General features: G+C 34.3%; 1 pseudogene; it reads right to left on the bottom strand.

Moving 5' to 3' along the window:
* Positions 1-10,789: 10,789 nt before the first annotated feature.
* LOC110104112 lies at positions 10,790-11,951 on the bottom strand (annotated as a pseudogene).
* Between the last annotated feature and the right edge of the window lie 7,920 nt (positions 11,952-19,871).

The raw sequence follows: 19,871 nt of genomic DNA, 5'->3' as shown, positions 1-19,871 counted from the left end.
TCTTGAGCCCTTTCACTATATCTTTTTGTACTAATTGCATTTCTTATAACAAAAGTAGGGATGCAAAACATTCAAGTTGAGCTGAGCATGAACTAAATTTATTTATGCTTGTTTATTTCTTATTGAGCTCAAGGCTGGACCGTTAAAAAATTTATAAGATCAAGCTTGCCTCGATTACGGTATCTTACTTAGAAAGGTTTAACTTGACTTGATTTTGGACTCAATTTCTCAGTTTTAAATTAAAATTTTTAATTTTTTAAAGTTTTTTTATTTTAAGTATTGAATTAATTTTAAAATAAAATTTTTAAAATACTATATAATACCAATTTAAATTAATTGTAAATATAATTTAATTTAATTGCGCAACTTAATGAGCTTACGACCTGAGTTAGGCTAAGCTTGAGCTTGAGCTTATTTAATATACAAACTCAAGCATAGGATCGAACTCAAACTTGTAGCTCGATAAACACAACACATAAACTTGTTAACTAGTAGTCCTTAAGATGACTCGAGTCACTTATACCCCGTCATGAACGCAATTGAAAAGCTCTTCAAAATAAAGCCCAAGAGTTTTTTTGAGACAACTTACTTACCGCTTTGATTTTTTAGAATGCAATAATAGTTTCTATTTGACTACTATATTTATATTGATTTGAAGAAAGTAATGTGAGAGGAAGCTGGTTTTTATGATATCTTAAAATATATATATACTTCTGCCATAACAACTTTCAACCACCTTGCTCCAGCCGTTTCAAACATACTCCAAGTTTTTAAATTTAAGAAAGTCATGCATTAGATCCTTACATCAAAAAAACCTTTAAACGACTTAATTTAAATATTATACAACCTAGTATATAATTGTTATCATAAAAGCAAGCGCATCACCTCATTTGCTCATGCGACGAGTAGATTCTATTACTCAGTATCTTAAGGATATCTAAATAAATCTAAAGAGATATATTACTTGATTTATATCATCAATAATAAATTTATTAGAAAATCTGCATAAATTTTTACATCAAAATAAAATGTTTTAAAACATATTTAGTAATATATAAATATAATAACAACACAAAAAGATTCAGTAGAGCAAAATAATGAATTATTAATCAATCCTCCAAAATTTCCTCATGATTGGTTGAGATGCAGACCTCCAAAATCATTTCATGATTGGTTGAAACATTGACTTTGCTAGGTTGATCAGAAGAAGGAATGAAAGGTGTTGGGGGAATCTCCATGCTTTGAAAGTTTTTTGTGAGCATTTGAACAACTTTACTATAATTGATGGATGTTCTGCTGGATTCCATTGTACGCACCAAAGTGCTATTGTGGCAAGCCTTCTCATAATTTCTTTATTTCCCTCCATTTCCATGACTATTCCTAGGTTGTTACAATAGACCAACTTGTTATATATCCACTCTTGAAAATAAATTTCACTGAGATTCTCAACTGTAGGATCAACATTTTTGCTCATTCAAATCATTTCTAGTAGAAGCATTCCATAAATATATACATAAGATTTATGAGAGTCATACCCAAAGTTTCTAGAGTAGACTTCTGGTGCTAAGTAACCCATAGTGCCTCTTGCAGTGCTTATTGTCACAATGCTTTGATCTCTGGAACAGAGCTTAGCCAGGAAAAAATCTGAAATTTTTGGATTGAAGTCATAATCTAACAAAATATTATGGGGTTTGAAGTCAAAGTGAAGAAATTTTTGATTGCATCCTTGGTGCAAATAATTGATCCCTTGGGCAATGCCAATTGAAATCTCCTGCAACTTCTCCATGTTGAAAAATTCTTATATCTTCTTTGAGTCACCAAAGAAAATAAACTTTTCCAATGAGTTATTTGGCATGAACTCATATACTAGGGCTCTGTTAGTTCCATCTGAACAGAACCCTAAGAGATGAACTACATTGACATGATGAATTTTTCCTATAGTGGCTACTTTGTTGTCAAAATCATCTCCATTGGATTTTGATGTTTTTAGCAATTTAACTGCCACAGGAATTCCATTAGTCAGCTAACCTTTGTAGACACTTCCAAATCCTCCTTGACCTAGCTTATGCTTAATTTTTTTTTGTTATTTTCTTAATATTAGAGAAATTGTATCGAGTTAGTGTTGAGGATTTGTATGTTGCATGGAACTTTTCCACCTTTATACACTTTTGCTTTTCATTGCTACATTTTTTGAAAAAGTAGGGAACCACAAGAGTTACAATCAGAAAAATCCCAAGAGATGTACCAATGGAAACATCTGCAAGAAAGGAAATTTTATCATTCACTAATGAAACATTTTTGTTTGTAAGCGCCACTATCAATAAATTTTGCCAAATTTCTTGAAATGAACTCTTTTAAAAGAAATTCATGACAGAAGTCTGGGGAAAACTAAAGATAAATGGTGGAATTGCTTCACATACCTTCAACAATACGATGTGAACCTGACAAAAACATATATGGACAAAAAATTAGTTCATTCGGCCACAATTAATAAAAATGACCATAAATTTGAAGATAAGAATAATAATAATGCTTGAAACATTATTTTCTTCGCTATTACATAAAAGAAAATTTTCCCTGAAATATCTCTGACCTAAACACCTAAATCTATCTCATTGTATTTGAAATTTTTCCATGTAGTCTGCCACTCTCATTCATAGCTAATTACTTTTTCGTTGAAAGTTTTATCAAGTTAAAATCAAATTTCTATTCATGATATGAAGTTTTATTAAGTTAAAATCAATTTTCTATTCTTGGTAATGAAGCTTTTTTTTTTTTTGAGAAAATGTAAAGAGCAATAATTTTATTAAAGCAACTAGGTACAAATAAATTCCTCCTTCAATAAATGAATAAAAGAAGGAGGAATACTACTATCATTCAGATCCTTCCAAAAGAAATCTGAACGAAGAGCATAGTTAGCACACACATCAGCTAACTTATTACATTCTCTTCTAGCAAAAGAAAAAATAACTTGCTTAAAATCTTTAAGAAAATCTAAATCCTTTGGGTTTAGATATTCTTCTGATAAACAATTATTGTGAAAAGCCCTTTGAAAGAGAAGAATAACATTATGATTATCACCTTCAATCATAATACCTTTAGCATCAAGCATTCAATCTTGAACATACTTTCTTAATGAGAGAATAGAAAGTACTTCAACTTGAGCAATATCCCAGTGATTAATGTTGAAATCGAATGCTCGATAAAATCTTCCCTTGTCATCTCTGAATACACCTCCTATACCGGCTACATAATTAATGGATAAAGAAGCTTCCACGTTTCATTTAATCCAGCCAGGAGGAAGCACTGAGTGTTGATTAGCTTCCCAGTTATCCCAAACAGGATTGTGACGAAAAGATCCAAATGCATAATCTAATGCATTAGCTACTAAGAAGGAATAACTATCTTCATTTCCACCATGAGTTAGTTTATTTCTGCTTTTCCAACAGCAAAAAATCTTTGAACAGTATAGATTCCCAATTATAAGATTCTGCACCGAAAGTTTTCTTAAAACATTTATACAATCTTCCAATGAATTAAAAGAAGGCAAATGAAAATTCCACTTATCCATCTTACTGCAGACGTTTTTGATAATTTTGCATTTTACAGCAATATGTTCCGTGTCTTCCATGCTTTGACATAGTCTTGGACATTCATTATCTTCAATTATACCTCTATGATGAAGAAAACATTTAGAAGGTAAAGCATTGCTACAAATCTGCCACCAAAATAATTCAACTTGGGATCTAAGTTTGATCTTCTTTGTCCAATTCCAGTTTAAAGTATCCAATTCGTGTTCTCTTATTTTTTCAAAAGTAAGAGCAGCAACAGATTTACCCGAGCATTTAGAAATAAATTCCAAACAGTCACTATCAATATTAGAGTGGATGGGAACTTGACTGATTTAATGTATAAGTTGCAAACCAAAATACCTCTTTAAGTATTCAACATTCATTCTCTATTTTTTGATAAAAGCTAAAAGATTACATCTATGATGATCCATGATCGATGTAAAACTAGGCCAGTTATTTAAGCATTTATCCAAAAGCTATACATCATTCATAGTATTCACATCTTGTCCATTAAAAATCTTCCATCTTAAAAGAGGGTATAGAAATTTTGCTCCATTTAAATAATTCTCCATGAAGATGAGGAATAAAATCTATTTCCACCTTCCCAAAGATCATTCCCATATTTTGCAGATAGAGTCTTATTCAATAAAGAAGAAGGATTTGAGATAAAATTAAGAGCCAACATGTATCTTAAAGGACCAATTCTATCCAGCACCGATTGCACCCCTCTACCACCTTTGTTCTTCGGTTTGCAGAAAACCTCCCATGCAACAAAATGAATACCAAAGCTCCCATCTCTTTTATTCCATAAAAAATTTCTACACATCTTATCTATCTCTTTTAAAATACTCAAAGGAACAAGAGATAGAGTAGATACAAAAATGGGCAAGGAAAGGAAAGAAGCGTTTAACAAAACCATTTTCCCACCTAGAGAAATGAACTTGTTTTCCCACATATTCAATTTTTAAACAGCTTTGTCAATTAAATAATTGAAGTCTGATTTGACTAGCCTTCTTAAAACAATCTTAGTACCAAGAAAATTTAGTTCTTTCTTAACTTTAAAGTTCATCAATCTAAAAAGATTTTTAATAGAACTTTTAGACATGGATTTACTAAAAAGCAACGATGACTTGCCTGTGTTAATAACTTGCCCAGTCCACATGTAGTAATTCTTCAAGATTGATGAAATTGTCTTCAAGCTCATCTTTTTTGCCTCTGAAAAGATGATTATGTCATCTGCATACATAAGGTGAGATATCTAAGGAGCATTTAGAGAGATTCTCATCCCAATATTGCTACCTTTCCTAGAGAATTCTTCAGACAGTAGTTGGGAGCACATGATAAAGAGGTAAGGTGAGAGTGGACATCCTTGTCTAAATCCACATTTAGACTCAATCCAATTTGAAAATTTTCCATTAATCAAAATTGAGAATTTTGGATTCATAATACATTCCATAATGAGATATGAAAATTTTGTTGGAAAACCAAACCAATGAAGCACTTGTTTAAGAGTAGGCCAACAAATGCTATCGTATGCTTGCTCCATATCAACTTTAATAGAAACAAATCCCTTTTTAGATTTGGAAAATCTAAATTTGTGAATATGTTCTTGAGCAAGAAGGATTTGATCCGACATAAGTCTCCCTTTAACAAAAGCATATTGAACTTCTGAAATAATCTTGGGAAAAAGATTACCCATTCTATTAAGTAACATGCTAGCCACAATTTTGTAGATTGTATTACATAAGCTAATGGGTCTGAAATTAGAAAGTAAAATAGGAATTTTTACCTTAGGAATGAGTACCACATTAGTATGTTTCCAATCCGTGCACATAGAACCTGTCTTGAAGAATTGATTAAGGGCATTCCACATATCATTGTGATTAATATGCCAATAAGCTTTGATAAAGGAATATGTTATTCCATCTCTGCCCGATGCTTTATTCGAACCCAATTTTTTAACCACTGTTTCCAATTCTTCTTTAGAAAATTCTCGGTCAAGAAAAATAGAATCAGCATCATCAATGGCTTTCGAACAAGTAGGCCAATTATCCAATGAGCATATTCTACTATGCCATTTGTTTTTGAAGAAGTTCAAAAATTCTTCTGTAATTTCATCCTAATTATCAATTAGTAAACCTGCATTGTTTTTTATAGATTGATCAAATTATTGCTTCTTCTAGCTGTAGCAGAAGCATGAAATAATTTTGAATTGCTATCTCCATCTTTGAGCCAACATGTTTTGGATCTTTGTCTCCATCAAGTGCATAAACGTCCAAGTGTTGCATTCAATTCCCGAACCTTGGATCTCAACATATAAGTTTTCTGATCAGAAAAACCTTCAGTAGATGATTCTTCTTCTTGTAGCTCCAAAATATCCTTCTTAAAATTATTCTTCAACTCGGTTAAGCTTTTATGCTTGGCCTTATTCCAAAAAAATAGGGCTTTTAAGGATCGTCAGCATTTATTGTTCAAAATAGCATCTGCATTGCCTCCAGATGGTTTATTCCAAGCAAACCACACCACAGAATGAGAAGCAGGATAAGATAGCCAAGTATCTTAGATTATAATTTTTTTGAGAAGTAGGAGAAGAAATTCTTAACATAACAGGACAATGGTCAGATGCAATACGTGCTAGATGTTTAACCACCGCAACTTTCAGGTGATTTAAAGCTATGCAGTTAAGTAAGCAGCGATCTAATCTTTCTAAGATCCGGGCTTTCCCAATTTTGTTGTTACACCAAGGGTAATTGGGACCAATGAAAATAGTGTCATGAAAATCATAATCTCTCATGAATGAGAGCATGTCTTGAGCTCCTTGAGACAAAGAAAAATTTTTTCCTCCTTTTTTTTCATCTTGAGATAAAATGCAATTATAGTCTCCTCCCATAACCATAGGAAGTTTAGCTGATTTAAATTTCTCCAATTTGTTCCAAAGAATTCTTCTTTCATAAAAATCATTGCTACCATAAATAGTGGCTTTGATCCAAGAGGTTTTGTTTGTAATGTTATATTCTCCCACTACTAGCTAATTTGAAGCTTCCATAACAAAAAAACTTGCCAAGTCCAACCTCTAACATATAATAATTTCACCAGATAAACCTCTAGCTAGAAATAAATGAAAATCCCAATTGTCTCCTATAAATATTTTAAATTCCAATGAATCTATAGAAGAAATTTTAGTCTCAATAAGACCAACAAAAATAGCATCATTTTCCTTTATAAACTCCTTCAAATACCGGGAGGCTTCAGTTTTTCTTGCCCCCCTACAATTCTAGAAAATAAGTGAACTCATTTTGGATTAGAAGTGGGAAAAGACCCACTACCTTTCCTTTTGATTACCTCTCCTTTCCTAAGCTTTGAAGGTAAACTGACATTACCCAATGATTTCAATTCCTTTTGAAGTTTGAATTTGATATTAGCTGGAGTTTTTGTTGTACCTGGATTGGTAAATACTTCATTGTCATCTTCAATACTCTCTCCATATTTATCAATCTTGTCAACTTTGTCAACAATAAACAAAGGTTTTTGAGAAACAGATAGATTGGTATTGTTCTTAACATTGACGGACTTTGGAATTACATTAGAAATAATTCCTGAGACATCTGTTATAGTTATCGAATCCTTCTGTCCTTCTTCAAAGACAATCAAAGTATTGTCTTTGGTAGTAGTCGCATTTCCCTCTTCATTCACATTTTGAAGTAAGGAGAACATGTTTTTATTCTCAATATCATCAGAGATTTCCATATCTTTTTCTGTTAATATGTCAATAGATTTGCTGACAGAAAATTCATCCTTTTCCACATCCAGGTTATAGATTTCTTCTTGATTTTTAAGAACAGACTTATGACAAGGAATACCTGAGTTCGCAAGTAATCCATTAGGATATACTTGAGTTCGAAATCAACCCTTCCCCTCTGTAGTATCTGAAATAGAATTAGAATTGTTCTTCTTCAAACCTTCTAGATGACTGTCCATAATGTTGAAATTATTCTTCACAGCAGTAATAGAATTCTGGAATTCATAACTATTGTGAGCTTCAACGATTTCACCTTCTTCTATGATTGACTGCACCAAGGCTGGAGGATCATTTTGAATTACTTCTTTTTGTTTAGGAACATATTTCCTAAATACTTTATTCTTCTTTAATTTCACCTGAATCCAAGGACCAAATTCATCTTGTCCTTTGGAACTTACTTTTTCACGATTTAGATTTTTTTCAACACCATTTGAAATGTGAACAAAAGTATTTTAAAAAGGACATTTGTTCTTCACATGACCAATCTTACCACAATGAAAGCAAAGAGAAGAAATCTTCTCATATTCTACTCTTTGGAATGATCTACCATGCTTTCCTTCAATCCAAACACCTTTTGGTAATTTTTTATCAAGATCAATGCGAACGCAAACACGAGCATATTCTCTCTTTCCCCATTTAAAGGAATTTCCATCTAGATATAAAGGAGCTCCTATCATAGATGCAATTCTATAAAGATTCTGTTCATCCCAGCAGTGTAGAGGTAAACACGGCAAGCGAATCCAAATAGGTGTTGTAAGACCTTTAAGAGATTCAGTGGAGAAATTGGGGGACCATCTATCCAAACCAATTATATTTCCTCCAATATACGAGGGACCTCCTTCTAGTACTTCTTCCACAACATAAGGATTGGTAAAAGAATAAAGGATCCAATCAAGGACCAAGCTTGTAAGATAAAATTTCCCAAATCTGGAACATTGTTTTTGGATCTCTATACTGCAGATTGGGAATGGAATATTGCTTCTTAAGACTTTGATAACCAGAGAATTCCTCAAAACTTGTGAATTACATCTTCAAGATGTGGATTCATAATAACAGCAATCCCATCATCAGTAATGGGAGTAGAATTCAAATCATAGTTGATTTTGATGTGCTGTGTCTTCTTCTAAGCATTAGGAATCTTATCTTTATTACCAAGATCTGAATTTGTCATATCTTCACAAGTAACCTTCTTTCCAAATACAGCTTGCACAAAGCTCTTAGTCGGTAAATCAGTGGAATAATCATAAGGATGCTTATTATTTAAATGAGAAGGATTGTTAATATTATTCTGGTTATTCGCATTTATCTCTCGCCACAGGTCAGAGATTGCATTTGAACAACTGAATTTATTAACAAAAATCTTCACATTAGATGAAGAAGCTTCCACGTCATTATTTTTCTGAATCAAATCGGTACTGGGATTCTTCGGAGTATTATCATCAGATTGATAAATAATACCTTTACCTTTGCCTACAACACAATCAGCAGTCTTCTTCACAGGCGATTCACAAACCTCTCTGATAATTAGAGGTCTAGCAGAATTTCTAGAACAAACAATGTCTTCAACAGATTGCTGTTTCGATTCATCTATTACCTTGGTATGTCCATTAAAACAATTATTAATGATAGACAAGGCGACCAAAGATTGGCGGCCGTCCTCCGTCATCGCCGAGAGCCGGCGACGATGGTAGTTGAAAAATCGCGAATTGAAAATTCAAAAAATTCTGGCTATTTCTTTCTCTGACGGCTGTTTCTCTCTCTCAAATATCATGTCATTTTTTTAGAAGAGGGATATGCAAGAATGTTTCTTTGGATCTTGGTAATGAAGCTTGATGAGGTTTTTTTTTTGGTGACAAATATTTATTTATGGAGGTCTAAGAATGACTAAGAAATGAGAGAACAAAGAAAGAATGTGAGTGCAAAAAATACAAATGAAGCTTTGTGAGGTTCTGTTTGGATGCCAAATATTTATTTATTGAGAAGATCTACTAACTATTGCAAATTTGGATGAGATTTTTGGTGTGGCTGCTGGAATTTTTGAATCAAATGCTTGAAATCAATGGAGGCTGGAATTTCTTAGTATAATTTTTTTTGTTTAACTCAAAGTCAGATTAATGTAGTGTAAAATACAAATATGGTGACGGGTTGCGGATTTTGGCAGCATGTGGTAGTGGTCAAGCTAGCTTACTTGAGGTGTAAACATTTTCTCGCCCAAAATTGTGCGAGAACTATTTACCTTAAAAATGACCTAAATTTTTTTATACTATATTGATTATACTTGGCGTTTTTTTTAACCCAATCAAACACCAATTTTTTTTTAACCGTTGCATTTATTTACTTTACTCCCATTTTACTTCCAACCAAATAACCCCTAAATGGAATCATTTTTTTTTTTATGTAGAAATAGTAGTAGGTGTTGTGACTAGACTTCCATTTGCTTTGATGAATTAAATTAGAAAAATATTGCTTGGTTGCCTGAAAATTTTTCTCAATTAATTTTTTTCTTGTAGTGTTAGAGGCAACCCTAGAGCTGTAGTTTTCTCTACTAAATATAATGAAAAAATTAAAGTGAAATATATATATATATATATATATATATAGAACGATAAAATTACATATAATAATTTGCATTTTAATTAAATAAAGTTAAAATTTTATTCCTGGTTTAGTAGATAAATTTTATCTTTTTATTCCATGAAAGGCTATTTATGATTGTTTGATTCTCCTCATAGAATGATCAAAATAGGATGCTCGCTAGTTTCAAAATAATAATAATTAATTGTAAATAATTTGATTGTTATTGTAATTTATCTCAGAGAAAATTTATAATGAGCCATCGAACTCTATGATATAGCAATCTCATGAATAATACAAATTAGAGAATTGAAGACTATTGTTTTTTTTTTTTTTTCAGAATGCAGAAATCGTTTCTATTTGTGTACTATATTTTCATTGATTTGAAGAAATTCATGTGTGAGGGAGCTACTTTTTACTACAACTTTAAAAAAAATTATTTCGCCCCATCAACTTTCAACAACCATTAAAATGCTTAGCCATTTCAGACATACCCCTAGCCTTTAAATTTAAGCAAGTCGTGCATTAGATCCTTGCATCCAAAAAACCTATGAACATCTTAATTTAAATTTAATACAACCTAGGATATATTTGTTATCATGAAAGGAAGCACATCATCTCTTTAGCTCATGCGGCAACCATATACTATCCTTCGGTACCTTAAAGATATCTAAATAAAATCAAAGAGATATATAACTTGATTGATATCATCAATAAGAAATATTTTAAAAAATCTACATAAATTTTATGCATCCAAATAAAATGTTTTAAAATAGATTTAGGAACAAATAAATATAATAACAACATAGAAGGATTCAATAGACCAAAATACTAAAATAATTAATCAATCCTCCAAAATTTCATCATGATTGGTTGAGAAACAGACCTCCAAAATCCTTTCTTGATTGGTTGAGACATTAGCATTGCTAGGTTGATCAGAAGGAACAAAAGGGGTTGGGGGCATCCCAAACTCTCAAAGTTTGTTGTGAGCATTTGAACAACTTTATTCATTGATGGACGCCCTGCTAGATTCCACTATGTGCACCAAAGTGCTATGATGGCAAGCCTTTTCATAATTTTTTTTATTTTCCCTTCATTTCCATAGCTAATCCTAGACTGTTGTTGTGGACCAACTTGTTATATATCCACTCTAGAAAATAAATTTCTCTGAGGTTCTCAATTGTAGGAACAATATTTTTCCTCCTTCTGATCATTTCTATAAGAAGCATTCCATAACTATATACATCAGACTTTTGAGAGATTGGCCCAAAGTATCTAGAGTAGACTTCGGGTGCTATGTATCCCATAGTGCCTCTTGCAGCGCTTATTATCACAATGCATTGATCTCTGGAGTAGAGATTGGCAAGGCCAAAATCTGAAATTTTTGGATTGAAGTCATAATCTAAAAAAATATTATGTGGTTTAATGTCAAAGTGAAGAATTCTTTGATTGCATCCTTGGTGCAAATAATTGATCCCTTAGGCAAAGCCAATTGCAATCTCCTACAACTTCTCCATGTTGAAAAATTCATGTCACTTCTTTGATTCACCAAAGAAACTAAACTTTTCCAATGAGTTATTTGGCATGAACGCATATACTATGTCTCTGTTAGTTCCATCTGAGCAGAAAAGACAAACTACATTAACATGGTGATTTTTTCCTATAGTGGCTACTTCATTGACAAAACATCTCCATTGAATTTTGATGCTTCTAGCAATTTACTGTCACAGGAAATCCATTATTTAGCTCACCTTTGTAAACACTTCCAAATCCTCCTTGACCCAGCTTATGCTTAAATTTCTTTGTTATTTTCTTAATATTAGAGAAATTGTATCGAGTTAGTGTTGTGGATTTGTAGGTTGCAAGGAACTTTTCCACCTTATGCACTTCTGTTTTTCATTGTTATATTTGTTAAAAAAGTAGAGAACCACAATAACTGCAATAAGAAAAACCACAAGAGCCGTACCAATGGCAACGCCTACAAGAAAGGAAATTTTAGCATTCATTAAGGCAACTTTTTTGTTTATAAGCACCACCATTCCAAATTTTTACTCGTCAGTCAAATAACCCTTTCAAAGGAAATTTAGGTTGGAAGTCCACGAAAAACTAAAAATAAATGGTGAGATTGCTCCATATATCTTTAACAATAAGATGTAAACCTGGGAAAAATATATATATGGACAAAAAATCAGTTTGTTATGCCACAATCAATAAAAGTAAATATAAATTTGAAGATAAGGGTAATAAAACATGATTGTAAGTATATTTTCTTTATTATGACAGAAAAGAAAATTTTCCCTGAAAATATCTGACCTAACCTCCAAAATGATAGTGTATTTAAAATTTCTCCATGTATTCTGCCAACTCTTATTGATTGCTAATTATCTTTTCCATAGAAGTTTTATTAAGTTAAAATCAATTTTCTATTTCTGATATGAAGATTGATAAGATTATGTTTGGATGCCAAATATTTACTTACTGAGGAGGTCTAAGGATGACTAAGAAATGAGAGAAAATAGTGTAAAAAAAAGATATGAAGCTTTATGAGGTTATGTTTGGATGCCAAATATTTATCTATTGAGAAGATCTACTAACTATTGCAAATTTTAATGAGTTTTTTGGTGTGGCTGTAGGAATTTTTTAATCAATTGCTTGAAATCATGGTGGCTGGAATTTCTTAGCAGGCGAGTAAAAGAATGAATTGAAAATCATATCATTTTCAGTCTACGAGTAAGAGTGTACCTTCAAGAAGAATTAAACGATTTTAAAATCCTAGTGAGAGAAGCTCCCAAATTCTAGTGAGAGAAATATTTCAAATTTTCCAATCCTGTTCACTGGTTCCGGCTGAAGAATGGCGGAGGGTCGCCGATCATCATATCCTGATGACCGGAATACCTCAAATATTCATTCTACCAGGTATCCCATTGAATCTTCTCTTTGAGAAAACAAAGGTAGTCATGCCTGGAACCAAGAATTGGTGATTACTCATAAACCTTTGGTTATTAATGAGGGTCGGTCTCTTCCCAAACAAGAGGTGGTGCTGGTGCTTGGCAAAGGCAAAGAACTTCTTGAAATTTCAAGCAGGAAGTCTATGGTGAATCATTTATCTCCTGTGAATAATTGGTCGGCTGGAGCGGCTAATGACTCGGAGGCTTCCTCCTCCATTGGTTGTAAATTGAAGGTAAACTGATTTTCTAATTTACCTAGTTTTGAGACAGAAATTCATGAGCCTTTGAATTTGAATTTGATGGAAAACAAAGAAGATGATAGACTGATTTCGGTTGTCGGAAAGAAATCAACAGTAGATCAAGTCATATTACAGAAGTTGGGAAATTTAAACTCTTGAAATGCTTAGTCCAGAAGTCATCATATTATAGCTAAGTCAATTCAGCCGGAGTTAGAAAATAATGATAGCTCAGAGGCAGTAAAACTTGATTTGGTTAAAGTTACTGAAAATATTAAATTGCTATAAAAATTGCTTGTGGTGAAGGTGTTTGGGAAAGGAATCCGATTTTCTCTTTGTAGCATTGAATTAAGGAGACAATGGGATAAATTTGGGAAGTTTCATATTACCTCGTTGGGAGTTGAATGGATATTGTTTTCATTTCATTCTTTTCAGATAATGGAAGAGGTATTGAATGGAGGTCCTTGGATTGTGGGAGGACACATTATAGGTATCGAAAAATGGATACTTCAATTCTCCCTTACATCATTGAACGGGCTATCATCTCCGATTTGGATTCATTTACCTCACCTACCGTTACATTGTTTGGATGAGACTAATGTTACCAAAATTATCTCAAAAATAGGAATTCCCTTGTTATTGGATGGGAAAATGTTCAAATGGGGAAGGCGTGAATTTGCTAGAGCTTGCGTTCGTATTAATCTAGACTCTAAGTTACCTTATGGAGTTTGGATTGAAGGGTTATATGGAAAATTTTTTCAGAAATTTGAATATGAAAAGGTTTCCTCATTTTGTTTGTAATGTGGAAAAATTGGTCATAAAGAAGAGACATGTATGATAATTGATAAATAAACAACCTATGAAGGTTTACATGAGGGCATAAATGTGGTAAATACAAAAAAACTTGGAGATATGGAAGTGAAGGGTAAAGTGAACAATGTAAATCCATAAAACTCTTATGGTCCTTGGAACTTGGTGAAGTTCAAGAGGAATAGGAGATTTCTAAAATAGAATTTTTAGGTAGCAACTGAGAAGAAATATTATGTAGATAATGTGGCAGTGGTGAAAGAGCAATCAGGGAACAAATTTAAATTACTTTCACAGGTTTTTGCTGAGGAATTGTGCAGGATAGATGCTGAAAGTCAGGAATTTCCAGCCAAAGAAAATAGGTTGGATCCAGATTTTCAAATGTCAGCAATAGAGATAAAAATTTAGTTGTTGATTCAGTGATGGAATAACTTGAAGAGGGAGAGATTAATCAAGATGATGAGATTACTGGAATAGCATAAGAAGTGAAGGGTTGTTCAATTTTTCTGGAGCAAGTGGAAGCTGAAGGAACAGAGGGTGCTGTGAAGAAAATTGCTGAAAACAGACTTTCAAATTTTGTTATTGAAGAAATTGATCTGGTTGATCATGTTAAGTGCACAGAAAAGGTGAAAGACATAAAAGCTTCAGATGAACTTCAAAGTGCTATCACTCCAATGGCAATGGAAAACAAGATGGAATATATTGAAACCATAGATGAGGATGTAAAGTTTTTTATTCCTTCCAAATCAGGTAATTATAAGAAAAAAGTATTTGGTCCAATCAAAGGCAGCCTAAGAGCTAGGAAGGCGAGCATTGTTAGGACCGGTTCTTCATTTAACTCTTAATATGGTTTCATTTGAAGATATCATTGGCTGGTTTGGAGATTGGGAAAAGAAATTGAAGATGGTAATTAACAGAACTGTTAAAGATGAGAAGATGGAAATGGATTGAGTAGCGGTTGATTATGCTCTTTTGTTTTGTTATTCATTTAGTTGCTTTTTGTTTTCTAGTTTTAATTTGAGAAAGAATTGGAATTTGGAAAGAAAAATTGGATTAGTGGAATTTAAGTATCTTTCTATTTTTATTTTTTACCTAATCGGGAATTCTGGGATGCTAACCAACCTTTCAGGTTGTTTAATCATTGGTATCCCCTCCACCCCAATTGGTTTAAAATGATAAGTAGAGAATCTTATTTTCATTATGATAGTTTTTTTTTCTGAATTTTTCTCTTATGCTTAAATTTCTTCTAATAAAAGGCTTCCTTGTTCTTTGGGAGGATTGCCTTAGTTGTTGACCTGTATTTGAAAACAAAAAAATGAGAAAAGAAATCCCTTCGAACCAAATCGCATGTCATCATCGTTCAAATCCCGTAAATCCAGCGACCTGTCATTTCTCCCCACGCCTTCGCATGACTTGGCGTCGTTAAAATAAGAGGGAAGCAAGGCATTCGGGCTCTCTCCCTCTCTCATCTCTATTTGACCTCGCTCACTCAACAATTTTCCTTTCCCGTCGGGTCGGAAGTTACGACATTTAATTGGAGGCAACAATAGGAGCCGCTCACTGCGAAGATAACTTTTTCTTGGTCGTGCGCTTCTCCAACCTCTTTGCTGTTGCTCGACTTCGCCTGCTCGGTGACGTTCCTTCCTATCTGACTGGAAGTTACATCATTTTGTTCGGAAGCAAGAACAGGGAGCTCGCCACCCGTGAAGATAACTTTCTACCTCCCGCCGCTTCTTCGGCACCCCTGTTGCTACGCGACTTTGCTCCTTCGACCGACATTCCCTTCCTGTGGAATCAGAAGCAAGAATGAGAGCTTGCAGGCTGTGTAGGTAACTTTGTCCCTTTACGTTCTTCTTCGGCCAAATCCCTGAAATCTGCTGAACTAAGGGATTTAGTAAATGTGAGATTAAACCGTATATCCTTAATCTGAGATTTAATCATCACCAGGATTTAACGCGCGCACCGAAATCGTTGGCTGGATTTAGCCTAAATCCGGCCAAATCCCGTGGATCCGCCGAACCAGAGAGAATAGAGAGGAAGAGTTTATTTATTTTAATTTTATTTATTAACTAATATTCATTATAAATAATTTAATAATTATTTTTAATTATAATTAATTATTAATTATATTAATTATAATTAGGCATAACTAATTCTAATTAATATAATTAAATAGTTAATTATAGTCAATTTTATTTAATTATTGAATTATTTTTATTTATAATTTATTATAATTAAATAACATTAATTGTAATTAAATATAATTAATACTTAATTATAATTAAATAATTAGTTATTATTAATTAAAAATGCATGCTCCTCCTGCCTCGATTTCCGTGCACTCCACTGCTAGTCTGTCGAGCCCTAAGATATAAATTTCTAACTTAAACCCCGCCCTCGATTCGCTTGATGCGAGGGTGGATCCCCTATACACGCTCTTGTAGCACGGTAGGGGAGAATCTGGTGCGACATATGCGACGAGGCGGGTAAGCCCTATACACGCTCTTGTAGCGTGGTGGGGACGGTCCTCGACCTCGACATCGGCGCCAACGACTACTACGCAAAGGTATGATGTTCCAAATCCCATTCTTGGCATTTGCGGCGGATGAGAGAACCACCTATACGCGCTCTTGTAGCACGGTAGGAGGGAACCCGGTGTGACGCATATGGCGAGGTAGGTAAGCCCTATACATGCTCTTGTAGCGTGGTGGGGAGAGCCACTGGTGTTCTGGTACGGGTACTGCTAAAGGCCCTATACACGCTCTTGTAGCGTGGTGGGATGAAAATTTGTACGACCGCGGTGTCTAAGGACACTTACCATACATGCTCGAGTAGAGTGGTGGGAAGGCCCAGCTCCCCTACATTTCCCCCAAACGGGGGATATGCCGGGGTGCTGCCAAAATTTTTGCTGAAATACTCAAAGCCTGAACAATATGAAGATCTCATTTGGGCAACAATACAAAGGACTTGTACTTGAACAGAAGTGCACAGAACTTGAACTAAATGAACAGAGAACTTGTACTTGAACAGAAGTGTACAGAACTTGAACTAAATGAGCAGATGACTTATACGATGAACAAATGACTTATTGAATTTGAACCTGAACAAAATCTAAATGATTAATCAAGGCTCAAACCCAAATAAATATAATCAAATTGAAATCAAAATGTGGACAAAGGAAATTCGTGCTTGAGCTTGGACTCGAACTTGTAAACCTTTGAGTAGAATTGGAACCTGACTAAATCACATGCAAGGGAACTCAAGTTCAAATGAACTAAATGCAAGAAAGCGCTAACTTAGACAAACTATGAAAAATAAAGTTGAACATGTACTCTGAGCTCGTACTTGAACTCGGGCTATACGATATTAAGTGGGGACTTGTAAACTTGATGAATTCATGTCTGAATGAAACTGAATTTGGATTCAAACACATATAAGGAACAAAGCTGGAATCACACACAAGGGAACTCAAACTACAAGAACATTTGTACGGTTAATAGTGACTCAAAGCTTGTCACAAGGCTTTAATATATGAACTTCTACAATAATCCCTACAATGCCCGTAGATTGAGATGGCAAAATTGGCATTTGATAGTGGAAGATGTGTCGTCCCTACAAACAAGTGCATACACAAAAAAACACCTAAGATTGGTGAAAGGTGGATGTGATGCAAGGAAAATTATTCTCCTACGAATATGTTCAAGAGGCCGTAGTAGATACAATAGTCCCCACAAAGTCAATGCACTGTACCTGTAAGCAACAGCAGACAACTGCAAGGTACACGAATATTACCCACATGTAGCAATCAAAGACCTGCCACACAAACAATAGCTACCCTATAGATTGAGAGGATGATGTTGGCAATTAATGAATAAATACCTCAAGACATACGGATAACAAATGATTATCAAAATGAGTTACCACAAATGCGGATCAAACATCAATACCTGAATATATGATACACAATAAATGATGCTCATAAATACAACTGACTTCTACAAATAATCCTTACAAGTTTGCTTATAGATTGAGATGGAAATATTATCAAGTGATATTAGAAGATTAGTCCTTATAGGCAAATACATTTTAACCCACCTGAGATTGGTGAAAAGGTGGATATGGTGCAAGGATAATGGTTCTTCTACAAACACTTTTAGGAGGTCGTAGTGGATACAACGACTCCCTGCAAACGAACACTTGTGGATAACAATAGTGGATATGTCGTAGGTACAACGAACCACTGTGGGCACAGGTACAAGCATCACCTACGACAATGGTAATCAAAGTGCTGTAAACATACCAGGTACAAAGGCAACCCGATGTACGTAAAAGGACACCCCCTGGTAGAAGAGAGGAAATTTTTGAACAAATTAGAACCAAACTTCCTTGTGCTCCAAAGTCTCTTCTTAGTTCTATACTTGAGAAGAAAATAGTTCTGGTGCCCACAAACACTGAAAATAGCAAGTCCACTACACCGAAGCGCCTAAAAAGAGTTCTTTCCAAATCAATGATCATCGACTCCAAAGTCTATAAAGTCCCGTCACCGATGAATGAGAAAAGGGGAGATAATATCAAGATGAGAAGTTGCCTCGTAACACCAAGAATCCAACACCACCGGATCTGTAACACCCATATAAGCAGACAGAAGGCGTCTACAAATACTTTCAAAATACCCCTACACATGCACTATAAATTGTATACACATAGGTACACTAAAGGGGTATATAGAAATCACTCGCATGGACCACGGTGAGAATGTTATTGGTACACATATGACGCCTAGGGATGTTGTGCGGGTCCATAAGTGAATTCAAGTTCAAACTTGATCCTTCTATATGGATCAATAGAAGTCAACAGAGTTCGAATCTTCAAACAAAATACACGGTTGAAGAGACTGGTATATTTGTTTAAATACATTCATATTAGTCCTTCAAGGCCTTTAACAAAGAAAATTCACTAATAAAGGCACAAAGCCTACGGAACCCGATCCTTTTATACGGATCAATAGGAGTTGACAGGGTTCAAACTTCAAACAAAATACACGGTCGTTGTGACAGGTATATTTGTTTAAATACATTCATATTAGGCCTTCAAGGCCTATAATCAAGAAAAGTCATAAATAAAGGCACGAAGCCTACGAAACCCGATTCTCTGTCGACAGCCAAATAGAGTCGATAAGGTTCAATTAAATAAATGGAAATGATTCCCAAACACCCCGATGATGGCTGTGTTGAATGTTTATCTCAACCGAAGGGGTTCACAAATATTTTAACACTCCAAATACCCGAAAATCCAAAATTCCAGAAAACCTCAAAAATTCAAAGTCAAAATATTTAAAATTAAAATCAAAACATCAATCACTTAAAGTAAAACTCATCCACCCTCCTCAACAGTTTGCCAGGGTGGACAAATTAAAATTTACTTCAGCTCACAAAGAGCTAAATGCCTAGTCAAAAATATCACTAGGATCCGTTCTCAAACAATCTTCTGCTAGTAAGGATGTGGTATGGGTCCTCTGACCGGCGGTTCGCCGCCAAATGGCACTGTAGTATAAATAGTTATGACGACCCGGGCCCCTCTGAACCGACTGGTTTTGCCACCAAATGGCACCATGGATAGCGTTATGGCCAAAGGCAATACGTTCCTTAGTGGCATCAAATCGTTAAGATATGAATTAATAGGATATGATCGACAGGGCACAAAACCCTCTGCTAGCTAAGGTGGATTCAAATTTTTCCCCTTAGACAAACATTCACCCAGGTCTACAAGGTCTCCTTGGATGAAGCAACCTATGGCTGTCGACAAGGGTCCTTCTGTCAGGTTAGGTGAACGACCTCCTCTGACTAAGTAGTCCAAGGACCATGATGGCCTCGGATGACGGAACCATGGGATCTTGATCAGGCCCATCATCCATTCCCCCACCTTCCTCTTTAAG

Source organism: Dendrobium catenatum, unplaced genomic scaffold (genome assembly GCF_001605985.2).
Source record: "Dendrobium catenatum unplaced genomic scaffold, ASM160598v2 fragScaff_scaffold_166, whole genome shotgun sequence".
Lineage (NCBI taxonomy): Eukaryota > Viridiplantae > Streptophyta > Magnoliopsida > Asparagales > Orchidaceae > Dendrobium > Dendrobium catenatum.
The sequence above is the reverse complement of the archived record's forward strand: the minus strand, read 5'-3'. Positions and strand labels throughout refer to the sequence as shown.